We start from the raw sequence: 20710 nt of genomic DNA, 5'->3' as shown, positions 1-20710 counted from the left end.
GATCTTATCTTCCTCTGTTTTAAATACACTCAATAACTTGGCCTACACAGCACTCTGCAGCAATGAGATCCACACATTTACCATCCTCTGATATTCCACCTCATCTCAGTTCTAAAGGGTTGTCCCTTCACTGTGAGCGTGTGTCCTTGGGTCCTAGTCTCTCCTACGAATTAAAGCATCTTCTCAACTGTATCCAGGCCTCTCAGTATTCTGTCAGTTTCAATGAGATCCCCACCTCATCCTTTCAAACCCACACAAGTGCTGCTGACTATTTGTTGATTTTCACATTTCAACTGCTGACTATCTGTTTCTTCTTAAAATGATATGGTTATTAATAAGGTAAATTCACTTGTCTTCCAAAAACAATTTGTCTTTTGGTCAAATGGAATTCACCATGTCATATTCTCAGGAACTGGTTCTACCAACCTGCCACATCCTCTGGTTACCAATGATGGTTAACACCAATCATCATTCTTATGCTGAATTTAGGGGCCTATCTAAATATTGTAGAAGATCAACCACTCTTGAAGAGGCATTTGACTTACATGGGAAAGTATAGTTTATTGCTTGACAGCAAATAGCTACAAGTAACACTAACCATGAGGCTATAAGAAGCCAGGAAGATCGTAAGGACGTTATGCAAGACAATCTGTTTCTCCACCTAAAAACTGTGTAATGACATCAGACTGAGCAGAAATCAATGCAAATCAACATTAACTCTTTCAGAACCATTGGAGTGCAGCTTCATAGTTCCTTGAAAGTAGAGTCTCAGGTAGATAGGATAGTGAGGAAAGCGTTTGATATGTTGTCCTTTATTGATCAGAGCATTGAGTATCAGAGTTGGGAGGTTATGTTGCAGCTCTACAGGACATTGGTTAGGCCCTTTTTGGTCTCCTTCCTATCAGAAGGATGTTGTGAAACTTGAAAGGGTTCAGAAAAGATTTACAAGGGTTTGTCAGGTTGGATGGTTTGAGCTATAGGGAGAGGTTGAATAGGCTGGGGCTGTTTTCTCTGGATCATCAGAGGTGGAGGGGGACCTTATAGAGGTCAGATTATCTTATACAACAGGTAATGCTGTCTTGTGGCATTTGTAAGCCTTCATTAATTACTAGCAAGAAGCTGTTAGTCCTTTCAAACATGTTGTTGTAAATGCACTCAGTAGAAATCACAACACAGCTTTCTCCCATTTAATGTGCTAATATATTTCCAGAAAATGGGGAAGTAAACAGACAAATGAGAAACAAATTTGATCAGATATTTGCCATGTAACAAGGGTTGGGTACATTCACAAACTGCAATTCTCAAATTTAATACCCATTGTTCATCTAGTTTTTAGTCACAGAAAACAGATGTTGTTAAGTGAAAAACTGGGTAAATATACCCTGACGATCTTAGACTCATTTGCAGGAATTCTTTTTAATTCAGGTGCTTTACGTGGTGACATAAAGAAAGGGAACAAATATTTATCAGACTCTACTACTGGACTTTAAACTTTATCCAACTATATCAATCTCTTCACAAGGCTCTTCAATAAACAGTCTGAAATCTATAAGTGAACCCTCTCAAATCTACACTAGCTATCTACTTCTGACATGCACTTCTGAGGATTCACTATCCTCTATCCACACAGCCCTACCACTGTGTTTGGACTGTCTGTCTAACAGGACTGATAATACCCACTCAATAAAGCTGGAACAGACTGTTCTTCAGGCTTTGATGGTTGGGTGACGTTTCAGGATCAGTAGTTGTTGATTTGGGTTTCCCCTCTTGTCTAGGGTTGGTTCTGATTTTCAGGTTGTCTCACTGAGGTGGTCTCTCTTGGTCAGGTCAGTCTGATGATACTCGCCATGAGGTACCAGGAGTCGGAAATGCTATGCAGATCAGCTCTTGTTTGAAGATATTCTCAGGAGGTGCCGTTGAAGAAGGTGCAAAAGATAGAGAAAGCTGGGTTTCCAGGTTGCCCCTTTCCTCCCCCTCTTCAAATCCTTTTTGAAGGTAGCATTTCCCATATTAGCACCATGTAGGGCAGGAAAATTCAATGACGTGGCAACTTCCCATATTTGGAGGTCTCAGAATATGATTTTGAACCTTTTGCTATCAAGTGTCAGCCTTGTTATGTTATGTCTCCGGCCTCTTACTGAACTGAGTGCCATAAAGTCTGTATCATGTTCTTCTAACTGAGCAAGTGGTTTGCAGTTCTCTGGAAGTGCGAAGGTTTGTTCTGAAACAATGCTGTCACTATCACTTTGCCAGGCAGTTCCAGTATATGGAGTCATAGAGTCATAGAGGTGTATAGCATGGAAACAGACCCTGTGGTCCAACTTGTCCATGCCGACTAGATTGCCTAACTATCAGTCCTGATGAAGGGCTTTTGCCCAAAATGTCGGTTTTTCTGCTCCTCGGATGCTGCCTGCCCTGCTGTGCTTTTCCAGCACCGCTCTAATCGAGACTCATATCCCTCTAAACCCTTCTTATTCATTTACCCATCCAGATGTTTTTTTTAAATGCTGTATTGGATCAACCTCCACCACTTCCTCTGGCAGCTCACCACACACCACCCTCTGTTTGCAAAGGTTGCTCCTTAGATCCCTTTCATATCTATCCCATCTCACCGTAAACCTATGCTCTCTAGTTCTGGACTCCCTCACCTCAGTAAAGAGATCTTGTCTATTTACCCTATTCATGCCCCTCATGATCTTATAAACCTCTATAAGGTCACCCCTCCACCTCTGATGATCCAGAGAAAACAGCCCCAGCCTATTCACTTTCTCCCTATAGCTCAAATCCTCCAACCATGCAACATCCTTGTAATCTTTTCTGAACCCTTTCAAGTTTCACAACATCCTTCCGATAGGAAGGAGACCAGAAATGGCCTAACCAATGTCCTGTATAGCTGCAACATGACCTCCCAACTCTGATAATCAATGCTCTGACCAATAAAGGACAGCATACCAAATGCTTTTCTTACTATCCTATCTACCTGTGACTCTACTTTCAAGGAACTATGAAGCTGCACTCCAAGGTCTCTTTGTTCAGCAGCACTCCTCAGGACCTTACCATTTAGTGAAAAGTCCTGCTTTGATTTGCTTTTCCAAAATGCAGGTTTTCCAAATCATATTTATCTAAATTAAACTCCATCTGTCACTCCTCAGCCCATTGGTCCATCTGATCAAGTTCATCTTGTATTCTGAGGTAACCTTCTTCGCTGTCCACTGCATCACCAGTTTTGGTGTCATCTGCAAACTTACAAACTATACTTCCTATGTTCACATCCAAATAATTTATATAAATGACAAAAAGCAGTGGACTCAGCACCAATCCTTGTGGCACATCACTGGTCCCATGCTTCCAGTCTGAAAAGCAACCCTCTACCACCACCCCCTGTCATCTACCTTTGAGCCAGGTTTGTGTCCAAATAGCTAGATCTCCCTGTATTCCATGAGATCTAACCTTGCTACCCAGTCGCCCATGAGGAACCTTGTCAAACGCCTTACTGAAGTCCAAATAGATCACATCAATACTCTTTGTTAATTCTTCAAAAAGCTCAAACATCTTCATGAGACATGATTTCCCATGTACAAAGCCACGCTGACCATCCCTAATCAGTCCTTGCCTTTCCAAATACAGGTAAATCTTGTCACTCAGGATTCCCTCCAACAACTTGCCCACCACTGATGTGAGGCACACTGGTCTATAGTTCCCTGGCTTTCCTATACCATCTTTCTTAAATAGTGGCACCATGTTAGCCAACCTCCAGTTTTTCGGTACTTCACCTGTGACTATCTATGATCTAAATACCTCAGCAAGGGGCCCAGCAATCACTTCCCCAGCTTCCCACAGAATTATAGGGTACACCTGATCAGGTCCTGGAGATTTATCCACTTTTATGTGTTTCAAGACATCCAGCAACTCCTCCTCTGTAATATGGACATTTCTCAAGATGTCACCATCTATTTCCCCACATTCTATATCTTCCATGTCCTTCTCCACAGTAAACATTGACGCAAAATACTCACGTATTATCTCCTCCATCTCCTTCTGCTTCACATATGGGTTGCCTTCTCATCTTTGAGGAGCTCTATTCTCTCCCTAGTTACCCTTTTATCCTTAATGTATTTATAAAATCCCTTTAGATTCTCCTTAATCTTATTTGCCAAAGTTATCTCATGTTCCCTTTTTGCCTTCCTAATTTCCCTCTTTAGTATACTCCTACTTACTTTATACTCTTCTAAGGATTGACTCGATCTATCCTGTCTATACCTGACATATGCTTCCTTCTTTTTCTTAACCAAACCTCAATTTCTTTAGTCATCCAGCTCTCCCTACACCTACCAGCCTTTCCTTTCACCCTAATAGCAATATACTGTCTCTGGACTCTCCTTATCTCATTTTTGAAGGCTTCCCATTTTCCAGCCATGCCTTTACCTGCGAACATCTCCCCCAATTAGCTTTTGAAAGTTCTTGCCTAATACCATCAAAACTAGCCTTCCTCCAATTTAGAACTTCAACTTTTAGATCTGGTCTATCCTTTTCCATCACTATTTTAAAACTAATAGAGTTATGGTTCCTGGCCCCAAAGTGCTCCCTCATTGACACCTCACCTAACCTGCCTGTCTGGTTTCAACAAGAAGTTGGCTATCCAAGTCATGAATACTGTCATTTTCAGCTCTATAGTTTGCAAATTGCAGAATCTGTCTAGGTTTAAACTTGGCTTCCACATTTCGAGCTTCCATCCATGCTCAAGAAAAGATGTCAATATTTCTGTAACATTCCTGGACATCTTGATTCACCCAACCACACGCATTTTTAAACAACAAAATGTCTTGACAATGGTTTTGTTTTTTCTTTGAAGTATTATGAACTTGAAAGCTGAGTCAAATGAGATTGTAGAGGATGCATTACTATTGTCTCAATAACAATAACTGGAAAAGCTTAAATGAGGGACTTTTGATGGAGAGTCTATGCTACTTTAAGTTGATGATTGACTTTCTTTGTAGCTTGCTCTGAAACATTGAATAGGTTTATACAAGTCATGGCAAATGCAGGAGCTGTGATTTATCAAGCTATCTACTTTGCTCTGGACACATGAGCATATTAAGCTTCAATTCTATATTGATGGCCTTCTTAATAGCAAAAAGGAAGTTAAAGTGAGATGTTATTTCAATATGGTAAAAACAATGACTGCAGATGCTGCAAACCAGATTCTGGATTAGTGGTGCTGGAAGAGCACAGCAGTTCAGGCAGCATCCAAGGAGCTTCGAAATCAACGTTTCGGAAGGGCTTTTGCCCGAAACGTCGATTTCGAAGCTCCTTGGATGCTGCCTGAACTGCTGTGCTCTTCCAGCACCACTAATCCAGAATGTTATTTCAATATGATTGGGGAAAGGTTTTTACAATAGAAAGTACTGGAAATATTACATCAAAAGTTGTGCAAAGCTGAAGTGTTGCTAAATAATTGAAAAGAAATCACAAGCAGTTCTGAATGTCTTTTAATTAGATTAGATTACTTACAGTGTGGAAACAGGCCCTTCGGCCCAACAAGTCCACACACTGCCCCGCCGAAGCGTAACCCACCAATACCCCTACATCTACATCTACCCCTTACCTAACACTACGGGCAATTTAGCATGGCCAATTCACCTGATCTGCACATCTTTGGACTGTGGGAGGAAACCGGAGCACCCGGAGGAAACCCACGCAGACACGGGGAGAACGTGCAAACTCCACACAGTCAGTCGCCTGAGGCGGGAATTGAACCCGGGTCTCCGGCGCTGTGAGGCAGCAGTGCTAACCACTGTGCCACCGTGCCGCCCATAAATGTTAAAGCAGTAAAACACAATGAAATGATGTTGTCTACAAATGATTGCGATGCAAACTTAATTTAGGCACCTAGCCCAAAATGTTCACATCATATGGAGGGTTAAAACAAAAAAGGAATTTGATTCAAGAAATGGTGGTGCTCATTAGGTGACAAATTTTAAGAATCATTTACAATCCATAGAGAAGAGTTAGCCCTGGGTTTAACTGAGAATATTCAATGCAAAATGGATGGCTTCAAGTTAGATTTTAAACTCAATTGAATTGCACTCTCCCATTGCTCTCAATATTGAATAAAATTGGACCGTGTTTAAAATGGGTTTCAGACTTGATCCCACTGGGTGGGCTTCTTGAAAATTGTTCCTTGCTATCTCTGAAAGCCCAACAACATATATTTATTAACATCTTGGAAATATATGCAGCAATGTCATAGAGGTTCCATCACCTGTTTCAAAATTGACTTTTCTGAGAATTTTTGGTGCACGTCTGAACCAGTGTCCAATCTCCCTTGTAAATCAAGATGAATGGGTAATGATTTTTTAAAATTATAATTTAAGTTGGTATGTAAAGTTGAGGGTTTTTAGTTTGAAAACATATTGTTATTTTCAAATTTCTGTTGGTAATATTGTGGCACAAGGCCAGTTCTAACATTAACACAATGCTGACAGACAACTGGCACATAACAAGATGCTGCAAAATGTAATAAGTGTCAAAGTTAAACCTCTCTCTGAAATAACTATTCTGTCGAAAGCATCATATATCAATAAGTTTAACATCATTTCATTCAAACTAATATGTTTCTGCACTTATGTAAACTCATCAGCAAACAGCATTTAATTTAACTTTATGTCAGTTCAAAATTAAAGCCCACCAAATGTGCAATAATAAACTGTAACTACACCATATCATTAAAATATATAACGACAGTCATATGCTTCATTCATATATTGTACTTTCAAGAGTGAATCTTGTGCACTTTACCAGTTACAATACTATGCTGGAGAATCATGAACCAAGATTTTCAAGGCAGAATATAGAAAATCTAGATATTAAGAACTTGATAGCGTCACTTAGCAGACACTATAAATCTTTTAATACATTGATTTTATTTTTAAAATTTAAAGCTTGAAATGCAATGAGTTCTTGCACCACCAAAAAAGCTATATTATAAAATTGGTTGAATTCAGTCCATTTAGAAGTCCAAAATTTGTACAAAGTGTTATTATAAGCACTGTTTAACCGTTAACATTTCAAACATCTCATTACAAAAGAAAAGGAAGAATACAAATGAAGATTGCAGATTTTCCAAGAGAGTTATGCCATAGTAATTCACATACACTTTTTGCAAGAAATTGTGTGATGAATAACTTACACTATTATTTATATCATGATATAATTTCCTCTTAATTTTACACCACTCCACAGAGACATTCATTGAAATGAAGGTTAATTATAATAACCCCACTCTTCATCAAAATAAATTGAAATCACAAATTTGCTGAATAAATGCTACTTTTATGGCCCAAGAATTTAGGATCTACAGAGTCATTTTCTTGGCCTACAGATTGGCAATGGACAATGAGAAGAATGTTATTTCTGCACTATCCCATCATGCTATCAAGAAAGGAAATATAAATAGGCTTTACCAAGTACTATTTAACAGCGTAGCTTAAACCTATGGAACTCAGTACTAATTGAACAATAAATCATCAGCTTTGCTATAATCTGAAGTCAATGCAATATAAGGTTGTTGTTTGGAAAAAAAGTGAAATAAATTCATATCAGATGGGCCACTTGTAGTGGAGAGGAACTCTCAAAAAGCTAAAAGTTTCTTTTCTCAATAAACTTAGTTATGAGGGGGACAAAGTCATATTTTATTGATATAGAGCTTCAATTAGACATTATCTGGAGTACTGTGATAATTTTTGGGAACTCCAGAATCCCTACAGGCTATTGAGACAATCGAGTCTACACCAACCCTCCAAAGAGCATCCTAGTCAGACCCATCCCACTATCCTATCCCTGTAACCCTGCATTTTCCATGGCTACACCACCTAGCCTGAAAATCCCTGGACACTATGTACAATTTAGCATGGCCAATCCATGAGGAAAAATACATTGGCTTTGAAAGAACTGCAGCACAAAAACAACAGAATTTTTATTTTACTCATTCTTAAGATTTGAGTGTCACTGGCTGGGCTAGCATTTATTGCCCAGTTCCAGCAGCCCTTGAGAAGTTGGTAATAAGCTGGCTCCTTTAACTGTTGCAATTCATTTGGTGTAGCTAGACGCTGAATGCGATTGGAGAGCTCCAAGGTTTTAGCAATGCAACACTGATTAAACTGTGATATATTTCCCAGTTAAGATGGTAAATGGCTTTCAGGGGAACCTACCAGTGGTGATGTCTGAATGTATTTGCTGCTGTTGCCCTCCTAGATGCTGGTGTTCACAGGCTTGGAAGGTGCTGTCCAAGGAGTTTTGACGAATATCTGCACTGCATTGTGTAGATAATACGCACTGGAGGTATTAAGCATCAGTGGTGGAGTAAGTAGATGTTTGTGGATGTGGTGTCAATCAAGCAAGATGCTTTATCTCAGTAGTGTCAAGTTTCTTGAGTGTTGTTGGAGCTTCACCTGCCCTGGCAAGTGGAGAATGCTACATTACAGTCTGAGTTGCACCTTGTAAATGATAGACAGGTTTTGGAGAATCAAGAGGTGAGTTACTCACTGCAGGATTCCAAGGCTGTGGTCTTGCAGTCACGTTTGATACTGGGAGATTCAGCAATGTTAATGCCATTAGATTTCAAAGGACAATAGTTCGTTTCTCTTTTGCTGGAGATGGTAATTGCCAGGTACCTGTGCAAGTATTACTTGCCATTTGTCAGCTCAAATCTGGATATTGTCCATGGATTGCTGTATTTGTACATGCACTGCTTTGATATCTGGGGAATTGTGAGTGATGCTGAACATTATGCAATCATTGGCGAACATTCCCCCCTTCCTAATCTTGCAGTGGAGAGAAGTTATTGATGAATGAGCTGAAGATATTTGGACCTAGGACCTTATCCAACAGATCCAGGGCTCTTGTGGTACAGTAGCAGTGATCTCACCTCTAGGCCAGCAAGCCTGGGTTCAAGCCCTACCTATTCAAGAGATGTGTAATAGCATGCATGACCAGGTTAATTCATACTATCTATTCTTGGGAATGCCTTCAGAGATGTCCCTGAACTAAGATGACTAACCTCAAACAACCACAATCTTCCAGAATACTGAGCCTGCACCTAATTCCCATTGACTACAGCATTGTTTGGGTTCCATGATGCCACACTTGATCAAAAGTGGCCTTAGTGTCAAAGGGAATGTCTTTCACTTTCCATCTGGCTTTCAGCTTTTTTGTTCATGTTTGAACCAAGGTTGTAATGAGGTCAGGAGCTGAGTGGCCCTGGTGGAACCCAAACTGAGTGTCACTGAGTAGGTTATTGCTGAGCAGGTGTTACAGGATAGCACTGTTGATGACACCTTTCTTCACCTCATGGATGATCGAGAGTGGACTGATGGGGCAGTAATTGTTTGGGTTGGATTTGTCCTGCTTTATGAGTATAGGACTTATCTGGGTGATCTTCCACATTTTTGGGTGGTTGTGCATTATAACCGTACTGGAACAGTACTTGGCTAGGGGAGCAGCAAATTCTGATTTGCAGATCTTCAGTGTTATTATCGGAATGTTGTGAGGATCCATAGCCTTTTCACTATCAAGTTCCTTGAACTGCTTCTTGATATCATGTAGAGTGTATCAAATTGGCTGAATGCTAGTATCTGTAATGCTGTAGATGACTAGAGAAGGCCAAGATGGATTACTCACTTGGCTCTTCTAGCTGAAGATTGTTGTGAATATTTCAACCTTATCTTTGGCATTATTGTGCTGGGCTCTTTCATCATTGAGAATGGGCATTTTTGAGGAGCCTCTTCCTCCAGTAAGTTGTTTAATTGTCCACCACCATTCATGACTGGATGTGGTAGGATTGCAGAACTTGAATCTGATTTGCTGGTTATGGAATTGCTGAACCATGTCTATCACTTGTTGCTTATGCTGTTTGGCACACAAATAATCCTGCGCTTTAGCTTCACCAGTGTGAAATTTCATTTTTAGGTATGTCTGGTGGTGTTCTGACACTCTTCATTCATCCCCTGACTTGATGGTAATGGTAGTGTGGCAGATCTGTAGGACCACAGATTGAGTTGGAGCACGATTCTGCTGCAGCTAATGGCCCATCGCACCTCATGATTGCCTTTGAATTGCTAAGCCTGTTTGAAGTCTATCATGTAGCCCAGTCGAAGAGTAGCACTTCATTTCTACAAGGACCATGCGGTGTTCATTCTTATCAATACAGACATGCACAGATGCATCTGCAGCAAGCAGATTACTGAGAATAACTACAAGCATGTTTCTGCTTTTAGTTAGTTCTCTCGCCACCTGCAGCAGACTCAGTTTAGCTGCTATGCATTTTAGGACATAACTAGTTTCATCAATTGTTGTGCTGTCAAACCACGCCTGATGATGGACATTCAAGCTCCCTACCCTGGATCCATTTTGTGACCTTACTACCCTCATTCCTTTCTCCAAATGGCTTCCAACAAAGAGCAGGACTGATCATCAGCTGGGGTGCAGGCTTCTTGGTAAACAGCAGAAAGTTTCATTATCTACATTTGACCTGATACCGTGAGAATGCATATTGTCCAGAGTCAATGTTGAGGATTTCTAGGACAAACTCCCTCTCATCACTGTGCTAATGCCTCTACTGCCTATGTTCTATCCCAGTAGCAGGACATTCCCTGGGAAGACAATCAGACTGCTTGGGACGAGGTGAGTATTACATGATTAAATATGATTAAAACTATGTCAGGCTCTTGCTTGTCTAACCCGTGAAACAGCTTAAGCCCTGATGTTAGTAAGGAGCACATTGCAAGGTCAATAGGGCCATGTTTTTTTTTCTGGTTTGATGTTGTCTATTCGATATCATTTCATTTTTGAGATATTTTACTGATTTTGATACAACTGAGTGACTAGTTAGGCTATTTCAGAGGGCAGTTAAGAGTCAACAACATTGCTGCTGTGGGTATGGAAGGGCTTGAATAAGATGAGCTATGGTGAGATTTATGTCTGAATTGTGCAAGGCCTTTCCCAACATCAGGAGCAACATGCTGCATTGCGGAAACATCTTCTGAGCTGTGGGGCGAGTTTCTCATTAAACAGCAGTGAGTTGCCAATAAAGTGGAATTATCGTTTGTTAAAAACCTCATTGCCAGCACAATTCACCTCATTAATATTCAGCTTCCTATCTTACCAAGCACGCTGAACAAATTAAACGTCGAGATGTCAGAGCATGATACTTGATGATTTTGTCTCACCGTTGGCAAGGAAGACCCTCCATGTTGCTTCCCACATGACAGAGAGACAATCCATGGGCACCATCTACATGCACCCTCTGTTCATAGAAATTGGCATTCAAAAATTGCTAACCCCACAGCTTCCTCATGGCACCTCTCCCACTTGCAGGGATCTCAGGAAGTTGAAAACGGAATTTCGGGGCACACCACCAACAAGGAGAGAAAGGTTGCTGCAAAGGGACTTTGTCCACAGGGGCGGGTGGCCAGCTCATGGTTTGTACTGTCCCTTTTATACTATGATTTATAATTTTCTTTACAAGTCTGGCACTATGTAAAACGCTTTCTGGAAATTCATGATTGCTACATGATAACAATTGGCCCTTCGTGTTACCTCTTCAAAAAGACTCCAGCAAGGTATTTAAACATGATTTCCCTTTTCGAAGTCTGTACTGACTCTTCCTGATCAGTCTACCTTTTCCATGTGCTTACTAACTCTATCCCAAATACTAGTTTCCAGAAGTTTCCCAACTACCAAAGTAAAACTAACATGTCTGTAATTGAAAGGAGTTTCCTTACAGCCTTTCTTGAGCAAGACCATAATGCACTGGCTCCCTGTGCACTGCATTCACCCCTGCCCATACATCGTTGTCGATTTCATTCATGTCACCAGCTTTGGACACAGAGGTGAAGAATAGAGATATTTCAGTATGTGGGGTCATGGGGTCAACATAACCCATAATCCTATTTTTGTCTTGTTCATCTTGTTTGCATACCTTGCTTCCACATGATTGCTTGGAGTGGCATCAGAAACCCAGTTGCTGGATTTGCTTGTCTGCAATGTTAGGGGGCAGCCTTCTTCCAGATCAAAGTTTTGTGATGCCCAGCTTTCATGACAATCCTCATCATTTTGCTAGTTGGGTATTGCTGCACAGGATACTAATGATCCTTTCTGCATACACACATTGACATAGTTGTCCTGAAGTATCAGCAATCTTAGTTTTGGCAGTGGTCCTTACCACCTGTGAACCAACCTAATGCTTTACCATGCTGTGGTGAAGACAACATATAAGTTTGAGTCGCACTGGATGCAGGCAGCATGAAAATTTCCTTAGTCATCTGCATTGATAGTCATGATCCGCAATTGGATATCACAAAAAATTGTCATGCCTAACTAGTGCAACCTCGTGAGCACCATTGCATTGTCACCTAATCAAGTCTGCATCTTGTCCGGGTTCTGCAAAACTTGGTATTTGACAGATTCTTAGCCAAACTCGCTTAAATCTCATCATTCAGTTTCTTTGGTCAATTCTTGGCTAAGTACTCCATCTGGCTATAGGCTGGATTCAGTAGATGGGGAGAAACTGTCCCTGCTTGTACAAGGATCAAGAGTGAGAGAACATGGATTTAAAGTGATTTCCAAAGAAGCAAATGTGATGTGAGAAAAAAGCTTGTTCACACAGCAAGTAGTTAGTGTCTTGAATGCTCTACCTGAAAGTGTGGTGGAGGAAGATTTAATTAAAGTGTACAGGAAGGCAGTATTTGGTGCATATTTAAATAATGTGCAATGAGAATGGTACTAAGGCATGATTTTCATTTGGAAAATTATTGAAGATATGACAGGATGAATATACATCTTCTGCATTGTAACAATCCTAGGATTCTGGGATTCTGCAATTCTGTGATAAGGGAACCAATATGTTGTCTGGGTGACCAAACCATCTTTTGGAATGATTGTTATCGTGGTGCTGATGTCCATTTCATAACTTCAATGTCTGCTCCTCACTGTTACATGGTGCACAATTTGATGCCATTTACATCCAGACATAGGTGTCATTCTTCAAGGCCTTTCTCTACTCTGATACAAGCTGCTTTCTTGTCATCACTGCATTCCATAACTGGCCATTGCATACTGTCCTTCCTTTGTTATGTGCATTGAAGAATTGAGGACATCCATTTCAGATAAATAAAACTTTCAATTTCTATTTCTCCACTTCCAGCTTTCTTTTCATGATATCTTTTTATGTCGTCGTTGTCTACGGGAATAGTGCCAGAAGACTGGAGGATAGTGAATGTGGTCCCCTTGTTCAAGAAGGGGAGCAGGGATAGCCCGAGTAACTATAGGCCAGTGAGTCTCACTTCTGTTGTGGGCAAAGTCTTAGAGAGAATTGTAAGGGATAGGATTTATGAACATCTGGATAGGAATAATGTGATCAAGGATAGTCAGCATGGTTTTGTGAAGGGCAGGTCGTGCCTCACAAACCTTATTGAATTCTTTGAGAAGGTGACCAAGGAAGTGGACGAGGGTAAAGCAGTAGATGTGGTGTATATGGATTTTAGCAAGGCGTTCGATAAGGTACCCCATGGCAGGCTAATGCAAAAACTACAGAGGTATGGCATTAAGGATGCATTAGAGGTTTGGATTAGGAATTGGCTGGCTGGAAGGAGACAGAGGGTAGTAGTTGATGGTATAGGTTCATCTTGGAGCGCAGTTATTAGTGGTGTTCCAGAAGGATCTGTTTTGGGACCATTGCTGTTTGTCATTTTTATAAATGACCTGGAGGAGGGGCTTGAAGGCTGGGTGAGCAAGTTTGCGGATGGCACGAAAGTCGGTGGAGTTGTGGACAGCGAAGAAGGATGTGGCAGGTTACAGCGGGATATATATAAGTTGCAGAGCTGGGCAGTAAGGTGGCAAATGGAATTCAATGTAGCTAAGTGTGAAGTCATTCACTTTGGTAGGAGCAACAAGAAGATGGATTACTGGGCTAATGGTAGACTACTTGGTAGTGTGGATGAGCAGAGGGATCTTGGTGTCCATGTACACAGATCTTTGAAAGTTGCCACCCAGGTAAATAGTGCTGTGAAGAAAGCATATGGTGTACTGGGCTTTATTGGTAGAGGAATTGAATTCCGGAGTCCTGAGGTCATGTTGCAGTTGTATAAGACTCTGGTGCGGCCTCATCTGGAGTATTGTGTGCAGTTTTGGTCGCCATATTATAGGAAGGATGTGGAGGCATTGGAACGAGTGCAGAGGAGGTTTACCAGGATGTTGCCTGGCATGGTAGGAAGATCGTATGAGGAAAGGCTGAGGCACTTGGGGCTTTTCTCTTTGGAGAAAATAAGGTTTAGGGGAGATTTGATAGAGGTGTACAAGATGATTAGGGGTTTAGATAGGGTTGACAGTGAGAACCTTTTTCCGCTAATGAAGTCAGCTGTTACTAGGGGACACAGCTTTAAATTAAGGGGTGGTAGGTAAAGGACAGATGATAGGGGTAGATTTTTTACTCAGCGGGTTGTGAGTTCATGGAATGCCCTGCCAGTAGCAGTGGTGGACTCTCCCTCTTTATGGTCATTTAAGCGGGCATTGGACAAGCATATGGAGGTTATTGGGCTAGTGTAGGTTAGGTAGGCTTCGGTCGGCGCAACATCGAGGGCCGAAGGGCCTGTACTGCGCTGTATTTTTCTATGTTCTATCTCTCAACTCACCAAGTTCAATTTTGCAAGTACCATCAATATTATTGTCAATACTCTATCAGCCCATTGTCTCAAAACCTGTTTTTTTTGTTGTGTTTTTTTCCCAAAAATTAAGGAGTATAGATTAACATATCAGTTTCATTTTTGGCATTACTACAGTCTTACAACAGTGTATTATGGCAGTTATGCCCCTGTTACTTTTTCCTGGTTACTTGATCAGATATACAGCTATATTTATTTTTGTCCACGATGGGAAATAGCCTTTTCCATGTAGGAACAAACACATGTGGCTTGGTCCCATAATCCAACACCTTTACTATACCTCTAACTTGATATTAGAATTGTCTAGCCTTTTGTTAATATCATTTTAATCAGTTTTTTTAATGACATAATACCTACGCTTTGAATTTCTTCATATTTTGGTAATTCTCCATTTTTGTCAACCATGTTTCTCCAGCTGTTCTTGCATTATGGCAGTTATCAATGCTTGTGGCCCCAAGAAGTATCCTGGAGATCTCACTCAACATTCTGTCATTATTTAATAAGGAAAATGTTTTGTAGGTCATGAGATGCTGATCAAATTGTCATCAGCACAACTGTAATGTAGTTAGAAAATTGATGCTTTATCAGAACAATTCTTTTTTAAAACCATGTTTCCAACACTAATTTCTTGACTTTATATTGACTGAAGATTGTGGAAAATGGGTCAAACATAATGAGAGCTACACCTATTATATTGTACATCTTTAAAAATGTATCACAATGTTCACCTTGATATCACCTCACTCAATAGAGATTGTATGCAGCATAAATAAACCTGCATCCACTTTGCAAAGTTATTGGTGATAACTAAATTGTAAATGTATTCTGACCCAGAATTTGAAAGGCCAATACATTCCATCTTGATGCAAGACTATGGATCAATTAATGGCAAAGTATATTCAAAATATTTCAGTTAGTAACTGAGTAAAAGTCAAAGTCCCCATAATCCGACCAGAACATAGGGCTGCTCTCTCATTAGAGAGAAATGACAGGTGGTGGTTTAACCTGAGGATCATCACACCTCAGGCAAGAGAAGAGGTTGAGAAAGAAAGTCGTTTGTGGTAACCTTAGCAGGAATTGAACCTACACCTTTGGCATTTATCTGCATTGCAATTCAGCTGTCTGGTCAAGTGAGCTAACCAGCACTTTAAGTTAGGACATTGTACTTGCTCATTCACATGTGACAGACTAAACAGAGCTTTCCCTAACTTTTAAACATCAAAATAGGTATGGTAGGAAGGTTAGATTAGTCCTTATAGAAAAGTATGGTGCTAGAAAAACACAGTAGGTCAGGCAGCATCTGAGGAGCAGGAGAATCAACATTTTGGTCATTAGTCCTTCATCAGGAATGAGGGTGGGGGAGCGGGGAGAAGAAGGGAGTTGAGAGATACAGAGAGGAGTGGGAATTGGGGTGGGGGAAGGTAGCTGGGAAAACGTTAGGTTGATGCAAGTAAGGCATGACAGTCATAGGTCAGAGAGGAAGGTGACGCAGATAGGTGGGAAGGAAGACAGATAAGTAGGATAGTTCAAGAGGGCATTGCCAAGTTGGAGGGTTGGATCTGGGATAAGGTGAGGAGGAGAGATGAGGAAACTGGTGAATTCAACATTGATGCCGCATGGCTAGAGGGTCCCAAGGCAGAAGATGAGGCATTCGGAGACTGATTAGCAAGGTTACATCTCATGGAATAAAGGGAGAACTAGCCATTTGGATACAGAACTGGCTCAAAGGTAGAAGGGTGGTGGAGGAGGTTGTTTTTCAGACTGGAGGCCTGTGACCAGTGGAGTGCCACAAGGATCAGTGCTGGGTCCTTTACTTTTTGTCCTTTACATAAATGATTTGGATACAAGCATAAGAGGTACAGTTAGCAAGTTTGCAGATGACACCAAAGTTGAAGGTGTAGTGGACAGCGAAGAGGGTTACCTCAATTTACAACAGGATCTGGACCAGATGGGCCAATGGGCTGAGAAGTAGCAGATGGAGTTTAATTCAGATAAATGTGAGGTGCTGCATTTTGGGAAAGCAAATCTTAGCAGGACTTATACACTTAATGGTAAGGTCCTAGGGAGTGTTGCTGAACAAAGAAACCTGGGAGTGCAGGTACATAGCTCCTTGAAAGTGGAGTCACAGGTAGATAGGATAGTGAAGAAGGCGTTTGGTATGCTTTCCTTTATTGGTCAGAGTATTGAGTACATAGAACATAGAACATAGAAAAATACAGCGCAGTACAGGCCCTTCGGCCCTCGATGTCGCGCCGACCGAAGCCTACCTAACCTACACTAGCCCAATAACCTCCATATGCTTATCCAATGCCCGCTTGAATGACCAGAAAGAGGGAGAGTCCACCACTGATACTGTCAGGGCATTCCATGAACTCACAACCCGCTGAGTACAGGAGTTGGAAGGTCATGTTGCAGCTGTACAAGACATTGGTTTAGGCGACGGTTAGAGTATTGCGCTCAATTCTGGTCTCCTTCCTATCGGAAAGATGTTGTGAAACTTGAAAGGATTCAGAAAAGATTTGCAAGGATGTTGCCAGGATTGGAGGATTTGAGCTAGGGGGAGAGGCTGAACAGGCTGGGGCTATTTTCCCTGGAGCGTCGGAAGCTGAGCAGTGACCTTATAGAGGTTTACAAAATTATGAGGGGCATGGATAGGATAAATAGACAAGGTCTTTTCCCTGGGATCGGGGAGTCCAGAACTAGACGGCATAGGTTTAGGGTGAGAGGGGAAAGATATAAAAGAGACCTAAGAGGCAACTTTTTCACACAGAGGGTGGTACGTGCATGGAATGAGCTGCCAGAAGAAGTGGTGGAGGCTGGTACAATTGCACCATTTAAGAGGCATTTGGATGGATATATGAATAGGAAGGGTTTGGAGGGATATGGGCCAGGTGCTGGCAAGTGGGACTAAATTGGGTTGGGATATCTGGTCAGCATGGACAGGTTGGACGGAAGGGTCTGTTTCCATACTGTACAACTCTCTGACTCTATGACTCTATTCCTCCTCCAGTCGTCGGGTGGCTTGGATTTAGCAATGGAGGACGCCCAGGACTTGCATATTCTTGGTGGAATGGGAAGGGGAGTTGAAGTGGTCAACCACAGGGCAGTGGGATTGTTGGGTGCCTGTGTCCCAGGGATGTTCCCTGAAATGTTCTGCAAGTTGGTGCCCTGTCTCCTCGATGTAGACGAGACCACATTGAGAGCAATGGACAAAGTAGGTGAGGTGTTTTGATGTGCAAGAAAATCTCTACTGGATGTGGAAGGATACTTTGGCGCCTTGGATGGAAGTGAGGGGGGAGCTGTGGATGCAATTTTTACACTTCCTGCAGTTGCTAGAGGGTGGGTTGGTGGGGCACGTGAACCTAACGATGGAGTTGCGGAAGGAATGATCACTGCGGAACACAGATAGAAGCGAGGAGGGAAATATATCCCTGGTGGTGGAGTCTGATTGTAGATGGCAGAAATGGCGAAGGATAATGTGTATCTGGGGATTAATGGACTGGAAGGTGAGGACCAGGGGGGTTGTATCCTTGTTGTGGTGTGAAGGGTGGGGTTCAAGGATGGAGGTGTGGCAAGTGGAGGACGTGCAGTGGTGGATGCATTGTTGATCACGTCGGAGGGGAAATTGTGGTCCTTGAAATAGGAGGCCATCTGGGATGTTCTGGAGTGGAATTGCTCCTCCTGCGAGCAGATGCGGTGGAGGAGGAGGAATTGACTGTAAGGGAAAGCCTTTTTCCAGGAGCAGGTATGGGAGGAGATTTGTCCAGGTAGCTATGAGAGTCAGTGGGTTTGAAGTAAATATCCGTGTTGAGTCGGTAACCGTAGTTAGAAACAGAGAGGTGCAGGAAGGGGAGAGAGGTGTCCAACATGGTCCAGGTGATCTTAAGGCCAGGGTGGAAGGTGTTTGTGAAGTTGATTAACTGTTCAACCTCCTCACCTATCTGACTAAATGGCCTAAACTGTAACAAAGTGCTACAGTGAGATTGATTTGTCCAATATGGTGTTTAATTTCAGGTTCACAATGATCAAGAATAAAACTGCTGAGTCTACAAACAGACCAGAGAGCATTAGTTTAACTTTTGTCACCAGTTCTGAACAATCAGGACCTCAGTTCAGATGTATGAACAAATCTTTCCTGTCAGTTGATACAAGTTCAGAGCAACTAGTCATCCTTGTAGAAGAGACTTTACTTCATGAAGCTTCCAAACAAGGACAGTTTATGAAGAAAACATTTAGGCAAACACAATTCTTTTACAATACATTTGCGGCAGCCGATACAAAAATCAATTGTAGCACTCTCTTGACAATCCAAGAAAAATGAACTGGGACAATCAGTAAAATATGAAGTTGAAGATTTCTGATGGAAATAATGGTTTTCTGGGATTGCGATTGAAATTTTGGTTGCTGTTTGTGTCAGATCTTTGTAACTTGCATAAATATCCTTGTCTTTTTTTGTGTCATAAACTTACATTCTGTTCTTGAAGAACAGTATCCATTTGCAACCTAATGTGAATGTATTACAATGATTTATCACCATGGTAATCAACTGTTAAAATGAAACATAAGTCAGATTTCATTCTGGGATCTGATTTGTCCAATATCACATTTCTGTATTGGTTCAAATGAACCTGTATTCACACTTCAGGCCATTTGTCTGCTTAAACCCCACATTATAAATATTGATTTCAATTTTTCCCTGAGCTGTTGTGCTTCACTTGTGTATAATCTAATGTGTACAATCTAATGTGCCGTGCAACAATTTGGCAAGACCTTGATCTGCAGCTTCCAAACTTGCAACTTCGACTATCCATGCATGCGAACATGGGAACGTGACCATCTGCAAGTTGCCTGTTAAGTCACATACTCTCTTAAGCTGAAGCAGTACACCTCTAATCCTTCACTGTCACTATGTCAAAAATGTGAAACTCCTCTACAGCACAATGGGTGTACCGATTCCAGATGGACATCTTACCCACTTTTCAAGCACAATTAGGGATTGTCAATGACTCCCATGAAAGAATTAAGAAGTCCTCCCTTGAGTTGATCTCATTGGATTATTCTTTCTGACAATCCCTCCCCTGATAGTCCTTCCTGTAAAGGAGAACATATTGAGGGATGATGGATATAGGACAGATGTCAAAGGTTGTATCTATACTCAGAGAGTGGTAGGGGTGTGGAACTCACTGCCTGCAACAATAATAGACTCACCAACTTTAAGGGCACTTAAATGGTCATTGGATAGTAAGAATTTACATGCAGAACATTTCCCATCAACCACCACCCTCTGTCTTCTTTCAGCTAGCCAATTTCTGATCCAAACCGCTAAATCACCCTCAATCCTATGCCTCCGTATTTTGTATATTAGCTTACAACGAGGAACCTTATCAGACACCTTACTGAAATCCATATACACCACATCGACCACTTTACTCTCATCCACCTGTTCTTCTCAAAGAACTCAATAAGGTTTGTGAGGCACAACCTATCCTTCATAAAACCATGTTGGCTATCCCTGATCAACTTATTCCTTTCTAGATGATTATAAATTCTATCTCTTATCACCTTTTCCAAAACTTTACCAATAACCGAAATAAGGCTCAGTGGTCTATGAATTACCAGAGTTGTCTCTACTCCCCTTCTTGAACAAGGTTAACAACATTTGCTATCCTGCAGTCTTCTGGCACTAATCCTGTAGACAATGATGACATAAAGATTAAAGCCAAAGGCTCGGCAATCTCCTCCTTGGCTTCCCAGAGAACCCGAGGATAAATCCCATCCAGCCCAGGGGACTTTTTTTATTTTCACACTTTCCAGAATTGCTAACACCTCCTCCTTGGGAATTTCAATCCCATCTAGTCTAGTAGTCTGTATCTCCATATTCTCCTTAACAACATTGTCTTTTTCTAATGTGAATACTGATGAAAAATATTCATTTAGCTTTCCCCTACCTCCTGTGACTCCATGCACAACTTCCCAGTACTATCCTTGATTAG

This window comes from Chiloscyllium punctatum, chromosome 3, assembly GCF_047496795.1.
Source record: "Chiloscyllium punctatum isolate Juve2018m chromosome 3, sChiPun1.3, whole genome shotgun sequence".
NCBI lineage: Eukaryota > Metazoa > Chordata > Chondrichthyes > Orectolobiformes > Hemiscylliidae > Chiloscyllium > Chiloscyllium punctatum.
The sequence above is the reverse complement of the archived record's forward strand: the minus strand, read 5'-3'. Positions refer to the sequence as shown.